This window comes from Eschrichtius robustus, chromosome 6 (assembly GCF_028021215.1).
Source record: "Eschrichtius robustus isolate mEscRob2 chromosome 6, mEscRob2.pri, whole genome shotgun sequence".
In the NCBI taxonomy this organism is placed as follows: Eukaryota; Metazoa; Chordata; class Mammalia; order Artiodactyla; family Eschrichtiidae; genus Eschrichtius; species Eschrichtius robustus.
The window spans coordinates 5,519,502-5,533,357 of NC_090829.1; the positions used below are offsets into that span (position 1 = coordinate 5,519,502).

The following is a 13,856-nucleotide window of genomic DNA, read 5'->3' on the forward strand; positions in this document are numbered from 1 at the left end:
GTGGAGAGAAGGGAACCCTCCTACACTGTTGGTGGGAATGTAAATTGGTACAGCTCCTATGGAGAACAGTATGGAGGTTCCTTAAAAAACTAAAAGTAGAGCTACCATATGATCCCACAATCCCACTCCTGGACATTTATCCTGAGAAAAACATGGTCCAGAAGGATACATGCACCCCAGTGTTCATTGCAGCACTGTTTACAATAGCCAAGACATGGAAGCAACCTAATATCCATCGACAGAGGTATGAATAAAGAAGATATGGTACATATATACAATGGAATATTACTCAGACATTAAAGAGAATGAAATAATGTCACTTGCAGCAACATGGATGGACCTAGAGATTGTCATAGTGAGTGAAGTAAGTCAGACAGAGAAAGAGAAATATTGTACGATATTGCTTATATGTGGAATCTAAAAAGAAATGATACAAATGAACTTATTTACAAAATAGAAACAGACTCAGGGACTTAGAGAACGAACTTATGGCTACCGGGGGTGAAGGGTGGAGGGAAGGGATAGTTAGGGAGTTTGGGATTGACATGTACACACTCCTATACTTAAAATTGATAACCACGGAGGACCTACTGTATAACACAGGGAACTCTGCTTAATATTATGTAACAACCTAAATGGGAAAAGAATTTGAAAAAGAATAGATACATGTATATGTATAACTGAATCAGTTTGCTGTACACCTGAAACTATCACAACATTGTTAATCAACTATACTCCAATATAAAATAATAAGTTAAAAAAATGAGAGACATGTAGAAGAATAGGTACAATTAACTCCAAACGTGGCTCCTGAGAATGGCCGGAGGTCAGTGATGGCAGATTTGCAGTGGGATTTAATAATTAAAGGTATGATGTGGAGGCAAATGCCAGTGATTTCCTTCAGTCACTCAGTGATCCCTAGTATGAAGCCAGATGAAATCGTTGTCAGGTTTGCATCTAAACTACTGCTTTTTACTTTCAGAGAAGGATGCATCTGCCCACTGTTTAGATGGGTTGCCATGTGCCGCAAATATTCCTGAGAGTCTACGTTGGGTAGGAGTTTGATTAAGATGATTTAGAGATATGAAGAATGGGATGGAAACTGGAATAGTATTTATCTGTCAAATATTATAGTTCTTATAGTAAGAGAGGAGGGTAATTTGCAGTGCGGAAACATGCATTGTTTAACCCTGTGTGAGGCCAACATTCAGCATCCAGGATTGAGCTACTTCATGAATATCACACTGCCTTTCTCTTTCAGAGTGTTCAGTCTGTGGATATTTTGTATTCTACTCATAGATTTGGTAAATGAATAGGTAGAATGTTTTAACTTTTGGCCAACTATGGGGAATGCTGGATTCAATTTGTTTTCTCAATATAGGTTAACATCTATACTTTTCAAAGAAATGTTTCTTAAATGTTTCAATGTACTAAATGCTTTCTGAAGACATGAAAATAGAGATTAATAAAAGTGATTAAAGTGAGTATATGTACAACTGAAAAAAAAAGTGGCTATAGAAACTTAAAAAAAAATTATTTAAATCATCTTCAATTTTTGAGCAGTGCTTTGTAGTTTTCAGCATAAACATTTGCACATGTATTGTCTGTTAAACCCCTCAGTATTTCAAAATTTTAATATTATTTCAAATGGTACTAATTTTTAAATTTCACTTTCTAATTGTTTACTGTTATTGTATAGAAATACAATAGATTTTGTATATTAATCATGTATCATGCAAACTTAATAAACTCACTAGAACTTTAAAGAAAGTGATTGAATTGAATCTATTTGAAATTGTAAGTTGTTACAAACAACATAGTTGTTTTTTACTTATTTTTCACTTTAGATATATTGATGAAGTAGAGTTGATCTGCAATATTATATTAGTTTCATGTGTACAGCATAGTGCTTCAATACTTTTATAGATTATACTCCATTTAAAGTTATTACAAAGTCATGACTATATTTCCCTGCGCTGTACAATATATCCTTGTAGCTTATTTTTTTTATACATAGTAGTTGTATCTCTTAATTCCCACCCCTAACGTGCCCCTCATTTTTCCCTCCCCCACTGGTATCCACCAGTTTGTTTTCTGTATCTGTGAGCCTGTTTCTGTTTTCTTATATACATTTCTTTTATTTTTTATATTCCACATGTAAATGTATAGAGTATTTGTCTTTCTCTGTCTGCCTTATTTCACTAAGCATAATAATCTCTAGGTTCATCCACATTGATTCAAATCAAAGAAGTTCATTCTTTTTTATGGCTAATAGTCCATTGTGTGTGTGTGTGTGTGTGTGTGTGTGTGTGTGTGTGTGTGTGGAATATATATCACATCTTCTTTATCCATTAATCCGCTGATGGACACTTGGTTGCTTCCATATCTTGGCTATTGTAAATAATGCTGCTGTGAACATTGGGTGCATGTATCTTTTCAAATTAATGTTTTCTCTTTTTCTGCATATATACCCAGGAGTGGAATTGCTGGATCATATGGTAGTTCTTTTTTTAGTTATTTGAGGAACCTCCGTACGATTTTCCACAGTGACTATATGAATTTACATTCCCACCAACAAGGCACAAGAGCTCCCTTGTCTTCACATCCTTGCCAACATTTGTTATTTGTAGACTTTTGATGGTAGCCATTCTCACAGTTGTGAGATTATAACTCATTCTGGGTTTGATTTGCACTTCTCTGATGATTTGTAATGTTGAGCATCTTTTCATGTCTGTTGGCCATCTGTATGTCTTCTTTGGAAAAATGTCATTCAGGTTTTTTGCCCATTTTTAATTTTTTTATATTGAATTGTATGAGCTGCTTGTATATTTTCCGTATTAACCCCTTGTCGGTCACATCATTTGCAAATATTTTCGACCATTCAGTAGGTTGTCTTTTCATTGTCAATGGTTTCCTTTGCTGTGCAAAAGCCTTTAAGTTAAATTAGTTCCTATTTGTTTATTTTTACTTTTGCTTCCTTTGCCTTGGAGTCAGATCAAAAAAATATTGCTGTGATTTATGTCAAAGAGTGTTATATGTTTTCATGTAGAACTTTTATGTTTTCTGGTCTTACATTTATGTCTTTAATCCATTTTGACTTTATTTTTGTATAAGGTGTGAGGAAATGTTCTAATCTCATTCTTTTTCATGTAGCTTCTCAGTTTTCCCAGCACCAATTATTGAAGAGGCTGTTTTTTCTCCATTGTGTATTCTTGCCTCCTTTTTTTTTTGCATCCTTTTTTGTTGTTGTAGATTAATTGAACATAGGTTCGTGGGTTTATTTCTGGGCTCTCTGTTCTCTTGCATTGATCTATGTGTCTGTTTTTGTGCCAGTACCATGCTATTTTGATTACTATAGCATTGTAGTATAGTTTGAGGTCAGGAAGCATGGTTCCTCTGGCTTTGTTCTTTTTTCTCAAGTTTGCTTTGGCAAATGATGGTCTTTTGTGGGTCCACATAAATCTTAGAATTATTTGTTCTAGTTCTGTGAAAAGTATCATGGGTATTTTGATAGGGTTTGCATTAAATATATGGATTGCTTAGGGTGGTATAGCCATCTTAGCAATATTAATTCTTCCAGTCTGTCAACCCAGGATATCTTTCCATTCTTGTTATCATCTTCAATTTCCTTCATCAGTGTTTTGTAGTTTTCAAAGTATAGGTCGTTCACCTCCTTGATTAAGTTTATTCCTAGGTATTTATTTTCTTTAATGCAATTTTAATTGGATTTTTTTCTTTTTTCCTCTCTTTCTGATAGTTTATTATTAGTGTATAGAAAAGCAACACATTTCTGTATATTAATCTTGTATTGTGCAATTTTGCTTAATTCATTTATTAGTTCTAATAGTTTTTTGGTGGAGTCTTTAGGGTTTTCTATACACAGTGTCATGTCATCTGCAAATAGTAACAGTTTTACTTCTTCCCTTCCAATTTGGATGCCTTTTATCTCTTTTTCTTGTCTGATTGCTGTCGCTAGGACATCCAATACTATGTTAAATAGAAGTATCAAGAGTGGGCATCCTTGTCTTGTTCCCGACTTTAGTGGAAAGGCTTTCAGCATTTCACCACTGAGTATGTTGTTAGCTGTGGGTTTGTCACAAATGATCTTTATTTTGTTGAGATATGTTCCCTCTATACCAACTTTGATGAGGATTTTTATCATGAATGGATGTTGAATTTTGTCAAATGTTGACAATTAAAATAATTGGAAGTGACCTCGTTTGTTAATGTTTACGCTTCTGTAATTGCTTGGCTTACCTATAAAACTAGGGATGCTGCAATGGTTTGCTTTGGTGACATCCTTTATCTAGATTTTCTTGGACCCTTAACAAAGTTTAACATTATAAATATTCTGATTTTTCATTTGAAAATTTTGTAGTTTTTTATCATCTTTAATTAGTGTTTTCTCATGCCCTTTATCCTTGAGTGACTGTAGGACTTTCTGTGACTAAAACAGCTGTTTGGTCCTTTGAAAATAGCCTCACCTTTCTATGTCCCCTCATCGTAATGTGTCCAAGGCCGGGAGGAACCCTCATAGAAACTTGTTTCAATTTTCTAAGTGCAAATTTAAAATATTGAACAAAGTACCCAACTAACACCCTCTTACAAGTTATAATGGGAAAAAATTAGCAATGTGTGTGCCATCCAATGACATGCTAAATATAAAGTTTTAAAATTTAGGAACAATGTATCTAGAAAGCAGTTACTTCACAGACATCAACTTCTCTGTAGGATGTATTGATTGTCTTGTCTTTTTAGAAAAATAATTTTAGGCGGTACTATTTAAAAATAAGTGAACCCCTTTCTTTATCCAGAGCATAGATAGTGCTTTAAATAGATAAAATCACCAGCTTTAAAAAAAAATGTGAATAGATAATGTTCATAAAATATACGTTTGCTTATCTTTAAAGTTCTAAGTGACACATTTGTGGAATGTGTCACTTAGTGCATTTAGGAAAGCACTGTTATCAATGTGAGGGCACAATACAGAACTCAGCCAATTTGTGACACAAAAAATAAAGCAAATAAAGCAATAAGAATAGCAGAGCAGCAAAGTCCCATTTGCCCTAGGTTGTTCTTTTCTCTAAGTGTAGCCAAGAGCTTAGCGCTCTGAAATCCATCCTGTACCAGACAGCAGCACAAAAGCAACAGGGGACACGGGGAGCAAAGGAAGGTGCCTGCCTTTAGTTGAGGTTCCCTAGGCTGCTGGTTTGGTCTGGCCTGTTTCAGGGGACACAGAAGGGAAAGAGGGCCATGTAGAGGAGTCCCCGTTTATCAATGCTGTGGCGTATCTACTACCTTTACACCTAGAAAAGTGGTCTGGAATCCTGGGGTTTCATCTTCATGCCTCCTTAAGGGAAGATTATAGGAAGAGGGAGTCTTTGTGGAGACATTTTATCTCCCCTTAGAGACCAAAAAATTCTAGTAGATACCATTCTAAAACACTGATATGTTTGTGTCATTCTTTTGTTTCAAACTCTTCTATGAACTTCAATTTTCTAGAGTCAAGTCCATCATGTTTTGCATGCCATTTTTGTTGCTTCTCTTACCTTTGTATCACCTATTTACTATATAATCCAGCCCCTTTGGGGTCTTGCCATATCCTGAATATATTCTGTTCCTCCTCCCCCCATCCCAAGGCTGACACTGGCTCTTGCCTACCCAATAAACATCCTGCTTTCCCCTCAAATATTCCTTTCCTGCTACAAGAACCTTGATTTGTTAGCCAGTGGCTAGAGATCCTATGTTGTGAGGGTATGTAGACCCTTCAGCCATATTCAAGAGATTATCCATATTAGCCTGAGTCACCGTGATCTCATTTTTCCTTTAACTCAATACTGACCAATGAGATATAAGGACAGGTCAGCTGGGGGTAATTTGTTAAAACATTGGATTTTCTAACACAAGGGACACCTGCCGCTAATCTTGCACTTTATACCTTCTTATTAATTGAACACAGATGTGATTTCTGGAGACATGGCAGCCCTCTTGTGACAATGAAACACCAAACATAAAAACAAAAGATTAAAGCTGAGGGTGATGGAGAGTAAATTAGAGCCTTGGTATGTAATTATATCTTGAAGTGTCTGTACCAATTCTGAGATACCTTCTTTTATATTTATTGTTAAGTTAGCTTTACATGACATTTTGATCTAAGATACTATTAATAGACTCTCTGTTACTTGTAGCTGGAAGCATTTCTTCACAGTTGTGCATTTGCCAACACTTCTGTAGCGTCCTTCCTCACATACCAGCTGTAGAAATTCAATTATCCTTAGTACAAGAGTTCAATTAGGGTTCAACTAGGAGTATGTAGAATGAAAATTTTATTATAGGAATTAGACCTGAAAAATATATGGGAGGGAATGAGGAAAAGAAGATGCAAAAAGGATCAAAGAAAAATCACCAACCAGAGAGGGTGTTAGTGAATGGTGTTGAACTGGTAGGAAACCAGGCACATCCAACTGCTGGAGTAGATCTTCCAAAGAATATAATGAAAGTTAAAGTTCAAGAGTGAGTAATGGACGGGGAGGGAGGGAGGAAATAGAGAAATAGTTAGCTCTCAGATCACTACACACAGATATGCCAAGGATGGCATTTTGAGGTTTTTTGGTTTTTGTTTTTTGGCCATGCTGTGTGGCTTGCGGGATTTTAGTTCCCTGACCAGGGATCGAACCCACGCCCTTGGCAGTGAAAGTGCAGGGTCCTAACCACTGGACGGTCAGATGCCAAAGAGGGGACAGGATTTGTAGTATTGCTAAAAGCATAGAGCTGGAACTAAACAGCCAAAGAGTAGTCTGGTTTCTGTGAAGACGCAGTGTCACTAGGTGCAAAAAATGAGTGGAGTTAGCACCAAGAGATCTAGAAATTATACAACGATCTGAAAGACCCTCTAAAATAACTATGTTTAAACTATTAAAATAGATAAAATGGAGATAAGCCATAATGAAAGAATACAATCTTGTTAAAGTTAATGGATTTTACATTTTATGGCATTTCAATTAATTTCTATTTTTATTTCAATAGTCACAGGCAGCCAGTGGTTGTTACAGTATTAGAGAGATCTTAAGATAATTTTGTATTCCTAAATGGTTGTAGAATAATCACTTCTTTGCTTCTTTCACTTTTGTCATGTGAAGTTCTGGGAGAAAGACATCGTTTCCCATTAAAAAGTTGATTTGTTTACGTAATAATAGACATCAAGTTTTGAAAATTGGAGTGCAGCAACTCTGAGATTGACTCTCATGAGTCATTAGAAAGAGAGAAAAATGGGAAATGCACTTCTGTTTTGTTATAGCTCAAAAGAAGATTTTCTAAGGCTTTTCCGAAGCTGTTGCCGACTCACAAACTATGTTGTACAAATCTGTAGTGACTTCATTATCTGTTACCTGTTATCGCCCTGTTGAACTAAAATAAACTGTTGTGTTATGTGACCTATAAAATGGTATTAAGCATTTTATTACTTGCTTTGCTGTCAACTTGAACGTAAGACAGTTATTAAAGATTACATGGAGAAGATTTAAAGGATTACAAATGTTATTTTACAGAGCTGACAGGTTGCCCTTAATGTCTCCAGTCATAAAAGACAAGAAACGGGATAAATCTGAAGCCAGTGATATAAACTCAACAGGCAATGTGATGAATAGAACACAGACACAAGTAATCTTCTTTTCCATATTCCCTTTCATTTTTCTAATGCCTGTGCCATTACTTTAACAGCTTCTAGATGATGTAAATTGGAAAGCAGGAACATTTAAAAGAGTAATTCCACAGAGGGAAAGAATGCTTCTTCACAGTCGCATTAGATGCCTGAGTGTGATCTAGACTTTCATCATCCACTGCTGAATTTATGGATGTTAGAAAGTAGGGAAACTAAACAGGAATGGGGCACGTCTGATTTTAGACTTCATTGATAGTGTGAAGCAACCAGTAGAGGTGAAATTTATTTAGCAACCTGGATTATGTTTCCAAAGAGATGTATTTTCAGTTTCTTGTTCATGTGACAATTATGCTCAATCTCAGGTCCTGAGCCACCAACTAGGAAACGTGAGCTAAACGTAAATAGCTAAGTGCGCACCACTAACCTTCACAGGTGTTCCTCCTGAACTGCATTTCTTCTTCTGGTCTAGTTACTGCTAACAACAAAGCTGCCCTGCTTTTACAGTGCCCCCTGGTGCACAGGTAGGGAATCATCTCACCCAGCATCTTTTCACCTTCAATCTCACCCAGCATCTTTTCACCTTTTTTTTCCGCCTTAGGAACACAGAAGCCTATATCATTTTTGTCCTTTCTTTCATATTTGATTTTTCAAAACTACAATTGTCTCATAAACGGTCTATTTTTTTCTCCTATCTGGAAATATCTTTTAACTCTATCCCAACTTCCTAAATGGGCTGAACATAATACACCACAGAAACAGACTGTATTTTTTTCTCCCATCATTCCTTTCAACCTTTCTCTGTTGGCTCTCCTTTCCCTGGCACTGAAGGCAACTCAGCAAGATACAGTAGCTCTCTTGTCATTTTCAATTATAAGAACAATCTTATTTTTTGATAATCCTCACTTTCAGGGCTAAACAATCCTTAGGTGATCCGATTTCAAAATTGAGCCTCAAATGTTATTCAGATTCCCCAAGTCCACTTAGACAAGGCTGTGATCTGTGTTTTATTTTTTATCTCTCTCCCTTCTGACTTTTCCAGACTCAGCATAGCGAGTGTAGAGATTAGAAGAAAAAGGACAAAATGTCTTTTATTCCTGGTACAGTTTGTGGCTACTGGTCATGATAGGTATTTTGTGCTGGTTTTCTACCACAGTGTATTTTATGTTCTTTGGAAACAACCCCCTTTGCCAGATTTCTGGTCTTGTGTATTTGCCTAATTGGAGCAATACATGCTCCAACATACCACTTGCTTAAGCTCACACCCACTCCTTTCCTCAACAAATTGATCTGTTTGCTTTCCCCAAGCAAACAAGGCCCTCCTGGGTTAAGGTCTCATCAAGTTGGCTCACACCTGGATGTTGTCCTACACCCACCTGGCAGGGCCAACTCAGGTATCCCTGCCACACCAACATGGGAGTGCAGACCATAAGCTCCCGTTGCCCTACTCTTGACTCTGCCATTGGGGAATGTTCCAGAGGCTTCCCACCTTCAGAACTTTCTGGAGAAGCAGACACCAGTCTTTACAATCAAGCAGAGACAAGCTCTCCCAAGCACTCTGTAGACATCTGAGTTGGGTGTCGGTTTGACTGTTTCTGCAGCTTTGCAGGCATCTATCTAGCTGGGGTCTGGGGTATTTATTTCACCCTCTTAAAGGTCCTCCTTCTCTGTTAGTGCTTTTCTTGGCAGATCTCTCAAAGTCTTATGAGGAGGGCAAGAGAAAAGCCAAATAATTTCCTTACTTATTAATTCCAGAGCACTGAACTCCTCTTCTGTATATATTTAAGTTAACATTTATATTTCTGTTTACATCTACTCTTACTTATTTATATTATTTATGTTTGTATTACATGTGTACTTATTGAAGAAAGTTAGGATAAGGGCAGAAAGGCCAGTTTGGTCACCTTTTGGGGAAACTTGTTGGGTTTCCCCAAAAGGGAACTGGAGGTGTAGGGAGGGTGATTCTAGCTATTGTTCTCACGTTTGCGGGCTTCAACCAAATTTCTGAGATAAGGGGAAAGGCCATTCAGCATTACATTACATTTCTTCTTTGCCCTGTCTTTCTTTTTTCTTTTCTTTTTTTTTTTTTTAAGTTTAAGGGTTTTATTATCAAAGTCTTGTAAAACAATTTCAGAAACTGTACATCAACGTGGCACAGACTATAGCACTTTTGTTTTTATTGCACAAAAGTGAAGCTTGGAAACTCCTGTAAGAAAACAGTTGCCTAACTACTTTGCATTTAACATGGAATCACTGTGTGCCTCATTACTACTGCAGTAACAGTAACACAAAATTTATTGGTTTTATACAACTTGAGATCAAATAAAAAGTACATTATCAAGTAGATTTGTCTTATTTTTAAAAGCATATGAAGGTCAATTTAAAATGCACTATCCCCCTTTTCCAACGAGATTAAAACAAATTAATAAAAGAATGGAAAATTGAAAATCAGGGCAAGAGATAACTTTCTTTTACAGATGGACTTCAGGATAGGCAGATAACTTTCACTGATGTAGATGTTCAATAAATTATTTTAGGAAAAAAAATTCCCAAACATCTTATGAAAAAGTATACAAGTCTACTTCAAAATATGCTATTTACTTACCGCCAAAGACAGTTTCATTTGAAATCTTGTTTCTGTAATTAAAGTCTAATTATAGCCATCAAAAAAGGTTAGTGCATATATAACCTTTCAAAGTTAAACAAAAGCCACAAAATTTTAGCCACAAGGCTTAAAGGATTATCTGTGTCAAATGCTCATTTCCAGTTGTAACTATAAGAATGTTAATTTGTCATGTCAACAAACAAGACCATAAGTAGATCCATCATGTTGGAGGATTTGAATGACATTTAGGATATTCCTGCCACAATTAACATGCAGTCAGTGCATTCCCTACATGGCTCTATTAACGGCAATGAATCAAATTCTAGAAATACTGTAAGTAAACTTAATAAAGGAGATCATACAACATAAACAATCCATGCCTACTGTAGATGCGTGCAGCTTTTCATTTTTGTTATGAAGCAGACCCAGAATAGTAAAACTGCTTGTTTACTCAATCAGATTTCTACCTGTCAAGAACTGGTTACCCATGTATCATTTTTCTAAAAGCTTTTGGATGTAAATAACTAATATGAACATCAAGAGCTTTATAACCATTTATGACTCAGAGCTGTATACATCTAGATTTGAGATGAACAAATACAGCATTAAGAAATCACACAGAGGAATGACACTGATGCATATATACAGTTGGATTCCCGCAGAGGCAATATTCAGTCGCTCATATCCATGTCTTCTTCATGAGGTCATCCCCATTCACTTTGGATTCTCTTAGTGAATCACCAGTTCCCTTTTCCACAGAACATTCTTTTGTCTTTGGAGAACCTGGTTCTTTTGGTTTCTTCTCCTCTTTTTTCTCTTTCTCGCTGTCATACCCTTGTTCCTCTTCATCGTAATCCCGTGTAACCTGTTTCACATCTGTATCACTCTCTGATTTTCTTTCCCGTTCCCTTTCCTTATCTTTCCTTTTCTTCTTCTTGCTTGTGGAGCGTTCTCTTCCATCTCTGCTTCTTTCTTTGTCTTTATCTTTCTTCTTCTTTTTATGTCTCCTAGGGGATGGTGAGCGAGACAATTTTCTTTGGGGAGACCTAGGCTTTTTAGGAGATCTTGTGCCACTTCTGCTTCTTCGTCGTCATCTCTCTCTGCTTGCACTTCTGGAACGTCTGGCTGTGCTATAACTTTTTGGTGGTGTTTTAGAACGTTTCTTTTCTTGGTCTTCTTTCTTTTTGTCTCTGTTCTTTGATGTGCTCCTTGACCTTCTACCCCTCTCTCTGGAATGAGATCTTCTCTGTCTTGGACTTTTGGATCGTCGTCTGCTCCTTGACTTAGAATGTGATCGCCTTCTTGATCTGCTTCTTGACCACTGTGCCTAGAAGATGAGGGACTCCTCCTCCTCCTAGAACATGATCTTGACCTCGAGTGCCTTCGTTTTTCTTCCTTCTTACCTGGTCATATAGCAGCAGAAATTAGGAAGTGTGCCTCTGGTACTCTCGTCATGGCTTCCTCTATTTCTTTACTAGAGGTATCTGATTTCAGACTTGGTGAAACAAGACCAGCAGCTACATGATTCAGCTTGGAATCAACAGTACTCATAAGTTTCAGCAACTGATCTGCAGCAAGAGACTGAGAGTCCAAGTTTGCGCCAGGAAGCCCAAGCGCAGCAAGGGCAGGACCAAGAGAGGAGCTCCCAAAGCAGCCAATGGAACAGGGCCAATCTGGGTAAGTGGGTTAGGAGTAGGCAGGAGTCCACCGCCAGGCAGAAGACCTGCCACTGCATTAGCTGGTGCCAACAGAGACAAAGCCTTAGTCTCGTTAGGAATAACTCCTTCTGCATATGGTACGACTATCAAAGCTCTGTCAACGAATACAGTGTTTGTCAGATGCTGTGCCACAACTGCTGAGTCCGGATCATGGAACTTAACAAAGCAGGCTCGGGATGAGACTGGCAAAGGCGAATCATCAGGCGGGAAGAGGCTCAGTTCTTCGATCTTCCCTAGGGAACCGAAGAGGGTCCACATCTGCTCAGAGCTAGCGCTCGGGGAGACATTAGTCACCTGGATTACCTCGGTGCCGCTGCCTCCCCCGCCCCCCCGGCCCGCCGCTGGGGCCCGGGCCCCCAGGGCTGGGGACGATGGTAGGGTTGCTCATGGCGCTGCTTGCCTACTCGTTCTCGAGCGAAGTAATTCCAAGACACAAGGCCGGCACCGGCAACGGGATGGGCTCCTCTGTCCTCCCGCCCCAGATGCTTGCGGTGCCCTGTCTTTTAAGGTGACCCATTGCAAACATCAGGAAAGTCTCTTTTAGTACCTTTGCTTTCTGTGTTTATAACAAAAGCAGAAATAATCATCACGTATTGAGGTTTTAAGACATGGAGCAAACAGCTAAATGGTTTACAGGTATTATCTCATTGTGATCACAATAATGTTGAGAGGTCGGTCTTATATTCCCTGTTATATGGATATGAAAATCAAAGCTGGGAAAGGTTAACTAATTTATTTAAGAATTTACAGACAATGAGAAGCTTAACTTGGATTTGAACTCACATTTCTAAGATTCTAGAGGCCATGATCTTAATTCCCACGTTATACTGTCAAAACATGATGGGTGCTTGTCTAGGTGAATTACCCTATTGATACACTAGCATTAAGGATACATAACACTATTAAAGAAATTCATATAATAATCAACAAATTCTGTACTTTTTAATAGCTCTTAAAATTGTCCTTGAGTTACCATGCAGATTATCACAAAATCTCTGCCCCTCTGTGCTCGTCTAATTCCATTTCCTATTCCTAAAACAACAGCACTTAGGTTAGAGAAAAATCTCTTTCCACTCCCCTCTGGGGGGACTAGCCTGCATTGCCTGAGGAACCTGAAATGACCTCCCTTAAGACTCAGTGCCGGCTGTCCTCACCACCTCCCTCTGTTCCTCTAGACCCACAACTAGAGCCTAACGCCAGCAGACCCCTGAAGGTGAAGTGCAAAGTGAGACCCATGAGGAGGTGCAACTTGGGTTCTCCAGGAAGCAAATTCTGGGGTGGAGATTTGCTTACAGAAAGTTTCTTGAGGCATGCTCGCAGGAGTAATAACTGTTAGAGGGAAAAATTGGGCTGTGCTGCAGTCACAGCAAAGGCCTCAACCACCCCAAGGGAGAATTGGAGCTGGGAGACCTGTTCATAATTGCACAGCTGGGGGCAGGGAGCTGGGCATTTAAGTCCCATGTGAACCCGTCATTGGATGCTGGCTGCCCCAAGAAAGGGGCTGTGATGTCGGAGAGGGCAGCTGTCTTCAACTGAGCATAATTCCTGGAGAAGGCTGAGATCAGGGCTGTCAGCAGGTGCATGCCCAGCAGACGGACACAATTCCTTCAGCCTCGGAGGGGCGTCTGAGGACAGAATCCTCTACAAATATGCGTTCATTCTATTGTTATTTTCAATTTAACTACTTTGAGGGACTTTATAAGTTGTCATAGGCTTCAGTGGGATTTCCAAGTATTATGCTCTTTCTTCCTAGAAATTTTTATGAGAAAATCTATTTCAAATACAGTTTATGCACTATGTTTTGTATCATGATGCATTTAAGAATCAAGCTCTCTCTAACTGTGAGGCCTCACTACATTTTTACCAATCTTTTGAG

At 38.2% G+C, this 13,856-nt stretch overlaps 1 pseudogene; it reads right to left on the reverse strand.

Annotated features, from left to right (window-relative positions):
• Positions 1–10,933: 10,933 nt before the first annotated feature.
• On the reverse strand, positions 10,934–12,374 carry LOC137766705 (serine/arginine-rich splicing factor 11 pseudogene; annotated as a pseudogene).
• Positions 12,375–13,856: the final 1,482 nt, after the last annotated feature.